This window comes from Phoca vitulina, unplaced genomic scaffold, assembly GCF_004348235.1.
Source record: "Phoca vitulina isolate PV1807 unplaced genomic scaffold, GSC_HSeal_1.0 scaffold5, whole genome shotgun sequence".
Classification (NCBI taxonomy): Eukaryota; Metazoa; Chordata; class Mammalia; order Carnivora; family Phocidae; genus Phoca; species Phoca vitulina.
In genome coordinates, this window is record NW_022589708.1 from 72,904,210 (window position 1) to 72,917,497 (window position 13,288).

The window sequence follows — 13,288 nt, forward strand, 5'->3', positions numbered from 1 at the left end:
TCGGCCCCGGCGCTCGCCCCCGGGAAGGCAGCAGGGGCGGTTGAGAAGTGAAGTCTTGGCCAGAGTTTACTTCTTGCCAGGAAAGCCGCGGTGGTGGCAGCGGCGGCGGCGTTTCCCCGCGGAGCCGAGGCCGGCTGGCTCCCCGCTCCCTCAGCGGGCCGCGGAGAGCGGACCTGGCGCTGGGCTGCGGCGCCGGGAGCCGGTGCGCGCCCCGGGCGGCCGCGCTTTCCCAGTGAGTAACTTTGCCCTGCCCGCCTGGCCCCGCGCCCTGTCGCGGGTCCCGGGCAGCCGCCTCAGGTGCGAGCGTCGGCGGGGTGTGGGGCAGCGCCGAGCCGGGGGAGGCGGCAGACCTCCGCAGCTCTGCTCCTCGCTCGCCGGGGCTGTGGGGGACGTAGACCCGGACCCGCTGTGGGGCTGGCCGCGCTGGTCCGGGGAGGGAGGGACGGGCTGTCCTGAGCCGGGTGCCCGCCGCCGGCCAGGCGCCTGGGAGAGACGGGAGGCCCCCGGCTGTTACCATTTGGTGGTTCCGGCCAGTGTTGCTGCTCTTTGCGTCGTTTGCTTTTTCCAGGAGGGGAGAGGTGGGGATGAGTTTCTTATTTCCTGTGTGTGTGTTGTAAATGAGAGTGGCACTAGCTACCTTACATCGGATCTTGTTCTCCAGGAAAGGAATAGGGAGATACCCACCGTCCCAGCCTGTTGCCTATGAATTCTGACCTTTCCCTTGAGGCTGGGGAGGTGGGAGATCTCAGGTCTTCAAGGAGGTAATTTCAAAATATGGATCTCAAGGAGGTAATTTCAAAATATGGATCTCGATTTGGAAGCAGTTGCACACAAAGCACCATTCAGGAAGGACTTCCCTCGCTTTCAAAGCTTTATGCTGTATGTTTCAAACAAGGACTTTTGGCATAGGTAGTGTTTCTTCTGATATTTCAGTTTGCAGTTAAGGTTAGGAATCAAGACGTTCTTATCTACCAGGGGCTACAGTACACTGAGGCATGGGCTTAACTGTATAGATGTTTCTCCTTAAATCACAGAAACCAGAAACGAAGTTGAGTGTAAAGCAGTGGCAGGAGGAACCAGTTGCAAGCCCTGGTTTATAGGAACTGCCTTCACTTTAAGAATTTCACGTTCTTGCAGCAGTAGTACTTATTTGTCAATTGGCTTTCCTCCCAGGACCGATTTTTAAAAAATTTTTTTTTCCCTTGCATGTAGTGTGATGCAGCGCTGATGAGGTTGGATCTCAGTAGATCAGTTTTATTTTCTCTGACAGGTTTGATTCCCATCTCCACAACCGTTCAGAAAATGGACTTTGTTTGATCTAGTATCCCTTCTGGCCTGTCCAAGCTTTTTTGAGCCATGAAAAATAAACTTTGGCCTTTTTGCTTGTCCCAAGTCCCACATGTGAGTTTTCCCAGAGGAGTAAAATGTAGTCCAAATCAGAACCAAAGTACAGTAACACTACTTTTAATTTGGCCCACTTGTGTGTTAACATTCCCAATTATGTATCTTGTTTCTCTCTTCTCATAAAGTTAGAACATTTTCATTATTTATTTATTCAGCATGTAGTAGAGTGCCTGTTGCCTGCTGCATGCCCAGACATTGATGGCAAGGGTCAGTTCTTTCCCTAAAGGTGATCATAGTCTTATTTGGAAGCTGATCCATACTTGTTCCATTAGCTAGCTACCTGGAAGTAATTTGAATAAAGTGCTGTGGGGACTTAGAAAAGGGAGCATTTCTGTCTGGAGTTTGCTAGGGAGGACCTCATCTGGGCACTTAACTCTTCAAACTGCTGTGGAATTTTCGCAGTACATTCTAGGCAAAGGGACTAACATGTAGGGTGTTGCATTATGAGATCCACATGTAGTTACTCTGGCTGAGGGGTGCATTGTTTGGGGTTGGAATAGTAGTCAGGGGTTGGTGTATTATTCATTTCAGAGCACTTAGCACTTTGCCTTGATTACAGTAGGCACTCAAATACTTGTTGAACTGACTTGGACAGAAACATGGAGGATTTTGTGTGCCAAACTAAGAAAATTGGACTTTATCTACTTAGTATATGCAGCTGCTAATTTTATTTTAATTTTTTCAAAAGATTTTATTTATTTTAGAGAGAGAGAGAGGGTGAGTGGGGAGCAGGTGGGAGTGGGAGAGGGAGAGAGAGAGAATCCCAAGCCCACTTGAAACAGAGCAGGGAGGCTTGCGCTGGGCTAGATCTCATGACCCTGAGATCATGACCTGAGCCAAAACCAAGAGCCAGATGCTCAACTGACTGTCCCACCCCGGCATCCCCAAAGCTGCTAATTTTAAATAGAACGTCATGGGGCACCTGGGTGGCTCAGTTGGTTAAGCATCGGACTCTCGGTTTCTGCTCAGGGTCCTGAGATGGGGCCCAGAGGCAGGCTCTGTGCTTAGTGGGGAGTCTGCTTAAGGATTCTCTCTCCCTTTTCCCCTCTCTCAACTTGCTCATGTGCGCGCGCTCTCTCTCTTTCTCAGATAAATAAATAAATCTTCAAAAAAGAATAGTGCTTGGCATATAGTGAGGACTTGCTAGACGCTGGTTGTTATTCTGTGTGAAGGCAGTGGAGGTAGAGCTGATACGGCATTGAGGAGGTATATTTGGTTAGACTAGGTAAGTGACTAGACATGATTAATGAGAGGATGATTCCTAGGTTTTTTGACTTGAGGCATTGGAGTGTACTGGTTAAACTGGCTGTGAAGTCAGTACAAAAGTTGAATTCCATTGTTTACCTCTAGAAGTACCATCCTGAGCTTTGGTTTCCTAATATTTAGGAAATGATCATAGTACCTGTCTAGTAGGGTTTGAGGATCAAATGAAATTACGCATAAAATGCCCTTGGCAGAGTACCTAGCATGTTACAAGTACTCAGTAAATATTAGTTGTTCCTTTAGTGATGATGACATTAATGAGCTAGTAGAATGTTGGAAGATATGAAAAGGAGTGATTAAAAGCAACTGAAGGTAGAAATGGGGAAGAGAAGATAATTAGTTTTGGACCAATCCAGTGAAGTGCTAATGAATGGTTGAGATTTCTGTGATGAAGATGTTGGATAGATGTGCTGGGCAGGAGCTAGGAAAGAATGGAAAAGAGGAAACAAAGAGTTCGTATAAAGCCTTTGTGGATATTGTTAGCTTTTTTTTTTTTTAAGATTTTATTTATTTATTTGAGAGAGAGAGAGCGCGCACACAAGCAGGGGAAGGGGCAGAGGCAGAGGGAGAAGAGGGAGCCTGACATGGGTCTCCATCCCAGGACCCTGGGATCATGACCCAAGCCAAAGGCAGACAATTAACCGACTGAGCCACCCAGGTGCCCCTGTGGTTAGCTTTTTGGAAGATTTGAGGAAAGGGGAGGCAAAGAAGAGGTTTGTAATACAGCAGTGCCAGCAGTGTTTATGTTGAGTATTAGGCATCTCTATCCTTAAAATGCGTTTTGGCCACCATCACAGGGGAGCTCCGGGCTCATAATCTGGTTGGCTCTGTGCCCTTCTCCCCCTCCTCTTTCTTTCCTTTCTGATTGCTCCCCAAATTAAATTATTTTTTACTCTGCAGTGTCATTTAACTTTTCCGTGCTTATGGGGCTAAAATTCACTCCAGGCCCACTTTCCTGTATCAAAATCCAACAAGGTTTCTAGAAGAATCAAAGGTCTTGTTTCGAAGGTTCCACTCAGGAAGCAGTGTTGGTTGAAAAAAAGATATATGTATGTATATATGTGTGTGTAATATATATGATTTGACACGCAAGATATACATATATATACATACATATGTGTGTATATATATACACACACGTATACAGATATCTGTTGTATATATGTGTGTACGTACACACACGTATATATATGCAAATCTTGCATGTCGAATTATGGTTGTAGAAGACTTGGCCAGGCCCAAAAGGACTCCGTTATGGGGCCTGGGAGATTTACAAAGAAAATCCCTTTCAGTTTTCCTCTCCTATGTCTCTTCCCCTGAAAGTACAAAACAGTGGAAAAATCTGTGATTATGTAAGTTTTTGGTTGGTTGGAGTTAAAAGAAATGGCTATTTTGCATATTAGTCTAACGAAAATTTGAAGGAAATTTTTTAAAAAGCAAGTGCTCATAATATACATCATGATAATAAATTGTCATCTGGTTAGTATGCTTTTAAGCAGGTATCGTAGGATCTGTTCTTTAGAGAGAATGCTTCAAGTGAGCAGGGATCATATCAGTTTTGTTCACTGAAAAATCCCCAAGTGCTTAGAATCATAAATAGTAATGTATGCATGAATGAATGAAATGGATCCGTTGGCTTTGATCAGTCTTGGCTCACAGATTTCTCTGAATCTTTGGGACAGTCGTTGGTCAGAGGGAAAACAAAAGAGAATTGAGCCAGCGAGGAAGCCTAAAGCGCTTCATGTACCCACAGGAAGATATAGCAACTATAATAGAATTTATGGCTCTTCCAATTCAGTGACTGTAGTACCTACTACTGTAATTATTTACATGATTCCCTCCTTTTTCACATTTTCCTTTGACAGCTGTGAGGGGTGTGGTGGGAGGAACAGACTTAGGCAAGGTTATTGTTTGGTTCAGAGTTGAACAAACAATAGCTGTGTCATAACTTTGTCCTCTCTTGGTTATTAGCAAAACTCTGGAAGTCTTGCTTGATTAGAAAAGCTGAAAAAATAGTAGAAGTCTTTTGGGCAGAGGGTTTAAACATAGCTTACACCTTTATCTTTCCAGTCTTGAGGTTTAGTACTATTACTTCTGACAATCAGAATCCCTCAGTGGAGAAATTATTTGGGGGAAAAATTATTTTTGCTCAAAATTGGACTGGGTAAGAGAAATGAGAAATAGAAAAAAAGTGCAGGAAATAGGCAATAAGCCAGTAAAACTATATACAATATACACACAAGTATAGATGTGCTTTTATATATATATAAATGTGCTATAAACAGTCATGTGTCCACTTAAAAAGCATACCACTTCCATATGTAAAACAAATGAGGTTTTAATTTTTTCTCTTTATTGAAACAGTAATCTTAGAGTTCTTTTAAATAACAAATTGCCCTAAAGTGTGTAATAGGAGCCATTGTAAGAAATGTTTATAACCAAGTTATGAGGACCTGTATCTCTCACAAAAATAAGGTGTACCTGACTATAATAAAGCTTCTAAAGGTTCCGTTGGCTATTACTTTGTTTTATAGATAAAAGTAAAGTAAGTCTGGGAAATATTTATACCTTTTCCTCTGCCCTCCTATCCCCCCTCCCCCAAATTAAGAGTTTGGCTACCAATCTAAAAAATTAATGCATCATTCAGAATTCTTAATACTGTTCAATCAAACTACATAAATATTGAACAAATAAATTGGAGTCCTTCACTTACATCTTCATTGTTGTGACCATTGCCACTTTTCTTCCACATGATTTTAATGTTTGAACTTTGAATTGTATTCGTGTAAGCATACTTGATGTGATCAACACTGGGCTGTGTGGACCATGAGACTGCCCCTGCCTTTGTACAGCTGAAAATCTTAAAAGACATTCAGTCAAGGAGTTAGTCATTCCAAGCAGGGTGACTAATGCCTTTCACTTCTAGCACCTTTGCTCACCTCCAGTGATCTTCACTTCCACTGTATTTTAACATTCCTCCAAATTTTTCACATCAGAAATCCTGAATTTATATATCCAGTTCTCTGACCCCAGCTTCCTACCCTGTCCTTCCCGCTTTCTCCCACCCACACTTTCTATTACAGTGCCCTTCTTCTTGACAGAGACAGCTTGCCCATCTCTTAATTCCACCCCACCTCCCCTTCCCTGTTGTTTTAACATCTGTTGGCCTCGAGGTCTTCTTCCCTATCCAGTTTGGAAGCCCTTGTTAAGCACCTGGAATATGCTTTCACTGGTACCTCTGCCTCTCTTGAACTTGTTTTTGTGCTGTGTCTGTCAGATAATATCCCTGTTCTGATTAACTCTGCCTTTTCTCCGGAGTTGCTTTGGTAACACCAGTGAAAGGCCAGGCCCTAGATGCAGGTAATTGTCTCTCAAACAACCCCTCCCTACCATTTCCCCCGGTCAGTTATGTTTATGTGGCACCTACCGAGTGCTCTGACACTGAGCTAAGAACACTGGGGTATCCTAATCGTGCTTACATTCCAGGGGAGGTAGACATTCATCAAGTAATAACATCCACTATAGTAACAAAGTGCTCTGGAGAAATAGTATAGGGCTATGTTGTCCAATACTGTAGTCACACATGTGGCTATTGAAATGAGGCTAGTCTTCTTTGTTTGTTGGTTTTTTTTTAAGATTTTATTGATTTATTTATTTTAGAGAGAGAGTGTATACCGCGAGTGAAGGGAGGGGCAGAAGGAGGAGAGGGAGAGGGAAAGGATCTCAAGCAGCCACCTTGCTGAGCATGGAGCCCTACTTGGGGCTGGACTCAGGCTCGATTTGGGGCTCAATCCCATGACTCTGAGACCATGACCTGAGCTGAAACCAGGAGTCAGACACTTAATTGACTGAGCCACCCAGGTGCCCGGAAATGAGGCTAGTCTGAATTGAGATGTGCTCTAAGTGTGAAGTACACGCCAGATTCTGAAGATTTAGCATCAGCATAAGGTAAAATATCTCAATAATTTTTATATTTACATGTTGAAATAAGATGATAAATTCTGGGTATGTTGGGTTAAATAGAATATTAAAAGTAACTCATTCACTTGTTTCTTGTTTTGTTTAATGTGGCTACAAGAACATTTAAAATGACCTGTGTGGAGCATACCCTGTTTCTGTTAGGTAGCACTGGTGAGGGGAACTGGTTTCTGGGGAGCTCCGTGTCCCTGAAACCTTCCCTGAGGAAGTTGTCTTTGAACACATACCTGGCTGAGTAGGTGTTACACAGGTAAACTCTCCTCAAAAGAAGAAGTGGGGGGGGGGGGGGCGCCTGGGTGGCTCAGTCCATTAAGCATCTGCCTTCAGCTCAGGTCATGATCCCAGGGTCCTGGGATCGAGCCCCACATCGGGCTCCCTGCTCCTCGGGGAGCCTGCTTCTCCTTCTCCCCCTGCCTGCCACTCCCCCTGCTTGTGTGCTCTCTCTCTGTCAAATAAATAAACTCTTAAAAAGAAAAAGAAAAGAAAAGCAGTCAGGTGGATGGCCTTTTGAAGGAGGGTGAGAAGATAAATGAGGGAGCTGGGAGAGAGAGGCCTGGGATCAGGCCAGGGAGGAAGGCAGGGCCAGATCATGTAGGCCTTATTGGCCCTAAATAAGGAACGTGTTCTTCATCACTCATGGGTTATTCCAGACCTTCATTACTGACAAACCCTTTTGTCCAAGCCCCACTTCTATAGTCTGTAAGTCATCTGGTCACTTAATGATGATCTGATTTGATTTCTCAGGTTTCTGTCCCTGCCCTTCCCCACTTAGGTATGTACGTTTCAGATCTGTGGAAGGCTAGCTTTTCCACACAGTGCTCTTGATCCCATCCTTCAGAGTCTCTCTCAGGAGAGGCTTTTGTTAGTTAACTCCCATCTGTGTTTATAATCTCTTTCCCCCTGCTGGCTTTTCTGTACCAGCCTAAATATGCTCCAGTCTTTTTAAACCTTTAAAACAAAGCTCCACTGACCCTACATTCCCCTCTAGTTATTCTTCTTACAGAATAACACAATAGTTTTTTAGTTTAACATTATATTTCATTTAGAGCAATATATTAAAAATGTGTTAACATGTAGTCAACCTAAAAGTAAGGTATTTGACATTTTTTTCTTATTAAGTATTTGGAATCTGGTTATATTTTAGACTTAAAGCATATCTCAATGCAGACACTAAATGTTCAGTGGTTAAAGTAAAGTAAAAAGAATCTTATCAAAATAATAATTTAGGGGCTCCTGGGTGGCTCTGCCTTGGCTCAGGTCGTGATCCCAGGGTCCTGGGATCAAACCCCGCATCGGGTTCCCTGCTCCGCGGGAAGCCTGCTTCTCCCTCTCCCACTACCCCTGCTTGTGTTCCCTCTCTTGCTTTGTCTCTCTCTGTCAAAATAAATAAATAAAAAATCCTTATAAAAAAATGATAATTTAACAAAAGTATTTTACACTGCTTCAGTTTTTATTATGGTAAAAAATATATAACAAAATTTATCATCCTAACCATTTTTAAGTGTACAGTAGTGTTAAGTATATTCATATTGTTGTACAACAGATGTCCAGAACTTTTTCATCTTACAAAACTAAGACTATACCCAGTAAATAAAGCTCCCTGTTTCCTCTTTCCCTTAGGGCCTGGTTTCTATGTATTTGATTACTTCAGATACCTCATGTAAGTAGAATCATACAGTATTTGTCTTTTTGTAACTGGTTTATTTCACTAGTATAATGACCTGAAGGTTCATCCATGTTATTATAGTATGTGGCAGGGTTGCTTCCTTTTTAAGGCTTAATAATATTCCATTGTATATATATACCACATTTTGCTTATTCGTCCATCTGTTGATGGGCATTTGGGTTACCTCTACCTCTTGGCTGTTACAAATAGTGCTGCAATGAACATGGATGTGCAAATATCTTTTTGACACCTGCTTTCAATTCTTTTGGATTCTAGTTCTTTAAATACCAAAAGTGGGATTGCTGGATCATATGGCCATTCTATTTTTAATTTATTTAGAACCCTTATACTGTTTTCCATAGAGGCTGCACCATTTTACAATCTCACCAGTGGTATACAAGGATTCCAATTTCTCCACATCCTCACCAACACTTGTTATTCTATTTTTTGATTGTAGCTTTTGATTATAGCCATCTTAATGGGTATGAAGTGATAACTCATTGTGCTTTTGATTTGCATTTCTCTGATGATTAGTAATATTGAGCATCTTCTCATTATGTTTGTTGGCCATTTGTAGATCATCTTTGGAGAAATGTCTATTCAAGTCCTGGCCCATTTTTTAATTGGACTGTTTGATTTTTGTTGTTGATTAGTAGAAGTTCTTTATGTAGTCTAGTTATTAACCATTTATTGGGTACATTATTTGCAGATATTTCGCCTGTTCCTTAAGTTGCTTTTTCACTTTGTTAATTGTGTCCTTTGATGTGATATAGGTGATTGTGTGTCCTGTCGTCTATTTTTGTTGCTCATAATTTGGGTGTTGTAGTCAAGGAATCCTTGCCAAAAAAAAAATCCTTGCCAAATCCAGTGTCATGAAGCTTACCCCCTGTTTTCTTCTAGGAGTTTTATAGTTTCAGTTCTTTAGTCTACCTAAGTCAGTGTTTGAATATGGTGTAAGATAAGGGTCCAAACAAAATTTCTGAGACTTTGCTTATGGAAACAAGAGGAAAAGGGCTGAAATATATGGAATAATTTAATTTGGAGGGACCGATGACAGTAATTAGGCTAGGACACAGTTCTCAAATGATACTTAGTAATATATTCTAGTGTGAGTTTCTCTGTCCTTTTTGTTTCTTACAGTTGTGAGACACCAATATGGAAACAATCAGTAGTCTAGGGTTAGCTGAAGCTAAAACATAAAATGATTGGGAAGAAGCCAAGTATCAGAGTGCAGGTGATTGCATTTTGTGCCCCTTCATTACAAATATGTAATGCATGTGGTCAGTTGCTGAGCATAACTTTTAAGGCCATTCTGTCAGGGCCATTTAAAAAGATTTCAAAAGTATCCATAGCAATTAGATCTCATATGAAATATTTATTAGCCTCATTAATTTCTCTCATTTTAGGCTTTGTGCTTTCATTATAGATGAGATACATTAATTGAGACTTCAACAGACTGATTTCAGAGTTTATTAAAAAATTAAAAATAATTTTTCTGGGTTTCTGACCTTTTCTTTTTCCTGGTATATTGAGTACATTTGTCAACACATTTGAATGATTTTTCTACCTTTGAAAGGCATATAATAACATTAAGAAAGCTTTCGAGATTTATTCTGTGAGTCTGGATTTTTTTTTAAATAGATGGCAGCTATTTACAGAAAGGACTAAAAATTTCAGTGAATCCATTTTGCAGGATATAGAAGGATGATAAAATCTATTAAACATCAAAATTAACTTTCAACTAATGTATATTGTGTTAATTTTTTTTTATTGTAAAGGGTTTACGTGTTATGAAGCTGTTCAGTATGATTTTTTAGTCTTTCTAAATATGACAGTGTGACTGAATTTTCTTTAGTATAGTTTGGGTTCACCAGAGGCAATAAATCAAAGTTGGTGCTGGAGAAAGCAAAGTAGATTATTAAGTAGTTCTTAAAATGTTTATTCATAGTACAGCATTCCTTATGTCTCCATAACAAATTACTCTTTTGGTTATTTGAAAGGAAAATAGTTCTGTTAATAAAAAACAAAGAGGGGCGCCTGGGTGGCTCAGTCATTGGGCGTCTGCCTTCGGTTCAAGTCATGATTCCAGGTCCTGGGATCGGCCGCATCAGGCTCCCTGCTTGGCGGGAAGCCTGCTTCTCCCTCTCCCACTCCCCCTGCTTGTATTCCCTCTCTCGCTGTGTCTCTCTCTGTCAAATAAATAAATAAAATCTTTAAAAAAAAATAAAATAAAAAAGATAAAAAACAAAGAAATTACTCTTGAAGTATACTAGGGTTTATGAAAGGATATCTTTCTGGAAGATAAAGCTTAATGTTCTTAAAAATATTTCTAATTCATTTTTAATATCGCAATATTTCTTTTTTAAAGAATATTTTTCTATCTGATAACTCTTAGGAAGCAAACAGTAAATCTGTTTGATTTGCCTTGTTGCATACATTATCAAGAACATTGGGGCATAAGGGTACACTGGTTTCCTTTTTTCTTCTAACACTGTATTTTTTTTAATTATAGGAATGCTAGGTGTAGAAAATTTAGGAAATCCTAAACTATGCAAAGAAAATAGAAAATGGCTAATAATGCCACCAGTTAAAATTCTTTTAAAATCATTTGTTCACATATTTGAGTATCTGCTCTGTACTTGTGTACCATTCTACATATTTGGGATATGAAAGTGAATTATAAAAGTTCTTGTTCTCAGAAATTGAGACTAGTAGGTAATAGTTTTATCACAATTATTATATTTTGATACAGATATGATATTTATTTTATTTTATTTTTTCCAAATGTAAAGATTTGTTTTATTTTCTACTGGGGGAAGAAGGAGGATAAATAGAACTGTTTTCCAATTTGCTCTCCACTGTATACACACATACCCACACACACACATAAACATACACACACCAAAAATACCCCAACAAAAAAACAAAACAGAAAACTGAGAATCAAACACCAAAACACCCTCAAACTGCACCAATACGTCATATTTTGACCAAAAGAATAGATCCTGGGAGGAAGTGCAAAATGCAAAATCAAATGACCGAAAAATGCTGAACAAACAGCATTATTAATATACAAAATATTTATATTACTGAACTAGTAACAGTTGATGTTCTCCATGTCTGTAAAAGTTTGGAACCACATAGCTGATTTGTTAAATCTAGTCCATGCCAGCTTCCAAACTCCAGAAAAAAATTTTAGTTAGCTTCATTCTTTGATGTCCCATCAAAATATTCTACGAGATCTGGAACATCATCATCCTCTTCATCAGTGTCTTCTGGTTTTGGTGCTTTGCTATGCAGCACTTACCGAGGGAACTGTACAGCTCACTTCCTAAAACTTGTTAAGCTGTCAGCACCAAGCTGACTTAATATTCCAGGAAGCATTTCTGTGATTGGCTTGGCTTCTGCATAACCAGTAAGTGCAAAGGTGTTAGCAGAAAGGGAAGCTTGGACTTTGTTGAAATGTTGTTGAAATGAATAACTGTCCCATCATCTTTAATCATGTTCACCTCTTCAATACCAGCTATATTATTCACAGCCAGTTTTTTAGAGAACTCTGAAGTTTTTTGTCATCAGCTGTAGCTGTTCTATGTACCACCTTCTTCTTTCTGCGAGCTGTACCCTTGTCCCCTATCCGGACCTGAGCCTGAAGTTTGGCTAACTTTTCTTGATTCATGCTGTTGGTAAATCTGAAGCAGGGAGGGTCCTCCAACAACAGCACATGGCAAGAGCAAGATTCAAATATGATATTTAAATAGTAAAACTTAGGCATAGAATCTTGTGGCAAGGCAGTAGTGTAATTATTATTATACATTATAGGTAAAGAGTAGTCTCCTGTGAAAAATAATTCCAGTGTATTTGTGATTGTGCAGGGCCTGAGATAGTTAAGTAATGATTATGTATCCCCCCCCACCCCAATGCTGGCTATTTATTGAATGCCTGTTATGTGCCAGGCTGTTCTAGATGGCAACAATATAGCAGTGAACAAGACAAGTGGGATCCCTGTTCTTAAGGAGTTTACATGCTGTGGGGGCGGGGAGGAGAGAGAAACAATAAACAGGTAAGCAGATTAATGAAAAGGATAATGACATGCCAGGAAGAAAATAAGATGATGCGGTCAGATCTTAATAGTCTGTTATACTGGTGACTAAAGTCTACAGCTGGTCCTCACATTTCCTTTCAGCCATTAGTCTGTCTTCTTCACCAGGAGAACTTTTAATTAATACTGCCAAAGAGAAACAAATAGTGGCATCTCTGGTTCCTGCCCTTTGCCTTATCCTTTCCTGGAGGTTTCTTACTCAGTGAAATTGCTAAACAGCAAAAGTAGGAAGGAATTTAGAGGAGAAGCAAGGCATCTGGCAAGTCGTTTCTCAGATAATTTGTCTTTTCATGAAGCTGAGAGTTTGTTGAGTTTGTACCTGTCAGTATGTCAGCAGTACTTACTATTCGTATGTTCTGAGTTAACAAAAACAAACCCTACCAATTATTAGGAGGGAACAAGGGCAAATGATTTTATCAATCCTTACGGAATTCGCAGTTTTATTGTCAAGTTTCTCATATTTCTTCAAAAAACTATGATCTGTGTCATCTTATAAAGAACTCTTGATTTGTAACTTAGCTGATTAAACATCTCTACAATTGATGTGTAAGACTTTTGTGCCCTGCTTTCTTTGGTACATAAGAATTTGGAGTGTGACTCATGACTCATCAGTTGACATTGTGGTACATTTTTAGAAACAAAGAATGCAACGGCAGATTTCCCTTAAGCAGCAGTAGTGGAAGTGAATACAAGAAAACACAAATGTGCCTATCTTTGTGGGTGTTATTACAGTTGTATGTTAACTTGATTCTTGGAAGTGTGTTACAACACCGGACATTTCAATGAGTTTGAATAGAGTAGATATAAACTGTGTACGTGTCTTGCAACAAAATTCTTACTATTTTTATTATGTGGTAACTGCATTTCTCCCATTTTTA

At 40.2% G+C, this 13,288-nt stretch overlaps 1 protein-coding gene and 1 pseudogene across 2 annotated transcripts in view; one reads left to right on the forward strand and one right to left on the reverse strand.

The window, feature by feature from the left end:
* The first annotated feature begins 125 nt into the window (after positions 1-125).
* Positions 126-13,288, forward strand: part of LNX2 (ligand of numb-protein X 2) — a 78,840-nt gene continuing 65,677 nt past the window's right edge. The window contains exon 1 of the mRNA XM_032403290.1: positions 126-232. The gene's annotated coding sequence lies outside the window, so the exon portion shown is untranslated. The remainder of the gene's footprint in view (positions 233-13,288) is intronic.
* LOC116631761 lies at positions 10,799-12,485 on the reverse strand (annotated as a pseudogene). The gene has a single exon (XR_004299259.1). The product of XR_004299259.1 is annotated as a transcription factor BTF3 homolog 4-like (transcript).